The sequence below is a fragment of the Trachymyrmex cornetzi genome, unplaced genomic scaffold (genome assembly GCF_001594075.2).
Source record: "Trachymyrmex cornetzi isolate Tcor2-1 unplaced genomic scaffold, Tcor1.1 scaffold429, whole genome shotgun sequence".
NCBI lineage: Eukaryota > Metazoa > Arthropoda > Insecta > Hymenoptera > Formicidae > Trachymyrmex > Trachymyrmex cornetzi.
Genome location: NW_017299059.1, coordinates 84,801 through 88,369, shown reverse-complemented (window position 1 = coordinate 88,369; position 3,569 = coordinate 84,801). Strand labels below are relative to the sequence as shown.

The 3,569-nt window shown below is 38.8% G+C and overlaps 1 long non-coding RNA gene across 1 annotated transcript in view; it reads right to left on the bottom strand.

The window, feature by feature from the left end:
• Nucleotides 1-1,965: 1,965 nt before the first annotated feature.
• The window catches only part of LOC108764480 (uncharacterized), a 24,885-nt gene continuing 23,281 nt past the window's right edge, over nt 1,966-3,569 (bottom strand). The window contains exon 3 of the long non-coding RNA XR_001940283.1: nt 1,966-2,035. This is a non-coding gene — a long non-coding RNA (uncharacterized LOC108764480). The remainder of the gene's footprint in view (nt 2,036-3,569) is intronic.

The window sequence follows — 3,569 nt, the reverse complement described above, 5'->3', positions numbered from 1 at the left end:
AAGTGCTCTGATTGCGCACGAGCTCTGCCAGTGAAATACGCAATAAGTTCGCCTATTCCTGGTGAAAGAAAATGGCGGTGATAATTTGATAATTTCGATTAATTTCAATTATCTACCGCACTTATCGTCTCTCTGATGTCTAGAACTCTAATCCACACCATTAAAAATTCTTTTTCATTTCTTTTTCTTTTTACATACTTTTTGTCATTCTTCTATCAATTTCTAATGTTTCTATCAGTTTTCTATTATTCTTTATAAAGGGTAATGGCCCTACGCATAATAGAATGAATAAGGAATTAGGAATAAAAATAACGATTTTAATTTATCAGAAATTGGATATATCAGAATACACGGTTTCTGATAGGTTGAAATCATTATTCCTTATTTCTAATTCCTTATTCCTGCTATTGTGCCCAGAGTCTATCACGGCTTAAATGTAGTTAAAGTAATATAAGCGTCACTTGGGTGAATATAGTAAAATAAACTAATGCCCATGATACGTCGTCTATAATACACGGAGTAAAAGGTAAGAGTAAGAAATTGACCAATCACAGTCGAATGTGAAATGAATAATCAACTATGATTGGTCAATTATTTACTCTTACTTCTTACTCCATGTATTGTAGACGACGCATAAAGGCCCGTCTACAATACACGGAGTAAGAAGTAAGAGTAAGAAATTGACCAATCACAGTCGAATGTGAGAAGAATAATCGACTGTGTTTCGTAGACGACGCTTGACACATACAAGAACGTAAAGGCCCGTCTACAATACACGGAGTAAGAAGTAAGAGTAAGAAATTGACTAATCACAGTCGATTATTCTTCTCACATTCGATTGTGATTGGTCAATTTCTTACTCTTACTTCTTACTCCGTGTATTGTAGACGGGCCTTAAGGCTGTAACACGCAAGCAGAAAGTGAATTGACCAATCACAGTAGAGACCGTAAGACCAGTAGCGGGGTGATCCCGATTGATCACTGCTCGATTGGACGCCATCAATCACAGTGACCGATGCTTAGAAGCTTTGTAGTCTCAAGCGCTGTGAGTGGCTCGTGTCCAATTGAGCCGTGTCCAACTGGGTGCCACTCCCATTAGCGAATCCAATGTTACGATTTCCTTACTGATTACGTCTTACGGACTTATGTTGGATTCACACTGCATCCGTTTTGCGTCGTACGACGCTCTGCAACCAATCGGAAAACATGATTTCGATGGATTTTGCTTTGTATCATCGGAATTCTGTTTTCTGATTGGTTGAAGAGCGTCGTACGACGAAAATCGGATACAGTACGAATCCAGCATTACGTTTTTCTATGTGCTCCGGACTCATGGCTCCTGCACACTGGGGCTCTATTCTTGAAAAGAAAGGTATGCGAAAGTCTAGGGAAATGCTGCAGTATACATTACGTATACTATAGTATTTCCCTAAACTTTCGTATACGTTTTTTTTTTTAAATAGAGCCCCTGGGGCTCTATTCTTGAAAAGAAACGTATACGAAAGTCTAGGAAAATACTATAGTATATATAACGTATACTGTAGCATTTCCCTAGAATTTCGTATACGTTTCTTTTCAAGAATAGAACCCCTGGACGCGGAAGCGCTTGCCGCACGGCAAAATGCGATTAAACTAATGAACATGTTCTAAGAGCTGTAAGCTTATTGGCTGCCGCGTCACGTTTTGCCGCGCGATAAACGTTTCCCCGTCCAGTATGCAGAAGCCATAACGCGGCCTGAAACTTTATATGGGAGTTTGCCAGGTATGATTAGTGTCGCTAGTGTACCGGAATTTCGAGTGTGTCGCGAAATAGACAGGCATGGCCCTCTCTGTGCTCCTATGACTTTGATGTTCGAAGTATTTGACATTGGTAACAATTCACGGGTTATTAATTGACGATTAGTGTAAACCTTGAATAAAACAAGTCGGAGTAACTCAAGAAAAGAAAGATGGCCTTAGAAGATTATAAAGAAGTTGTGGGATTTTGTGCCATGTATACCACAATGGCACAAATGTTATCTGGCACGTGAGTATGCTATGATACTAATATTTTTGGTAATTATCCAGAAGACGCTCCTCACCTTCAATTTCAATGGAATTATGCTCATTCGATGCGTTTTTGCATGAAACGGAAGAATCTGATTATAAAATATGCTCAGTTCCGCGAAGCGGGATATTAATCATTGAGGTTGGTAACTGTTCAGTTTAGTAATGTCACCTCAGAAATCGATGAAATTAGGTTAACTTAACGCGTTTTCGTTCGAAACGAACGAATCTGGCCGAAAAAAAGCATCGCTCTACCTCACGAACCGAAATATTAAGCAAATAGGCCGCAGCACAGACTCTTACATAACGCATAATGCATAGTGCATAAAGAAATCAACCAATTGAAATTCTTCTTTTCCATGGAATGAGAGAAAGGAAAGATTCTGATTAGTTGATTCGCTTATGCACTATGTAGAGGCCTAGATAAAGGCCGCAACACAGACTTTTGTGTAATGCATAAGGCATAACGCATAGTGTAACATGTAGCAACGCACAAGCTTGTGCATAAGCTTGTACTATTTAGAATGTCTCAATTGGAAAGAAGATAATATTATATAATTATACAATATCATTATATTATATAATTTTGTAAATAATGACAAATACGCCATATTCCTATCTGGGATGTTTAAATATAATTATCTATCACACGTTTCGAGGTTAGATCAGGCTAGCATGAGAGCATTCTTCGTATTCCTACTGCTTATGATGTCTGCATAGTATAAAAAGTTCGTCTTTAAGGATTTTTTGATGTCTTGTGTCTTATGCTTTATGCGCTATGCAAGATCTACAGAACGAGAAGTGGGGATGGAAATAAGGGACTCTGATTGGTTGATTCGCTTATGCACTATGCCTTATACATTATGCAAAAGTCTGTGTCGCGGCCTTTACTTTCCTCATGTAAAGCTAGAAACACAATAGACACAGGCCCGTATTCAGAACGCGCTTACAACGATGTTAGCACGCTAACATACTATACTTTACGTCACGTATATTATAGAAATAATACGTATATTTCAGAAATAAAAGTGCGCTTTTATCGATAAAAACGCGTTCTGAATACGGGCCACAGGCAAAAGGCACAGACAACAGGGAATAACGAGCCGTCCAATCAGAGCTCTGGGATATAATATCGAACTTATACTCCAAAGCTCTGATTGGACGGCTCGTTATTCCCTGTTGCCTGTGCCTATTGCCTGTGTCTATTGTGTTTCCAGCTTAATGCATGTCATCAGCTTATAAAGGTGCCTTTTCATGCCGACGCTCGACATTCATTTTCGGCGTCAAAATAAATCACGTGATAGAAATTGACGAATATCAAGGGTCAATTTTGTTCTTCTGATTTATTTTGACGCTGAAATCAGCTGAAAACGAGCGTCGAGCGTTAGCATGAAAAGGCACCTTATGGTTATAAGTAATAAGTACTTAAGGCCTAAACACAATAGCGATAGTATAGCGATAGGAATAATATAGAAATAAGAGATACATAAACTATCGCCTCCCGTTGCACAATGCGGTGAAAG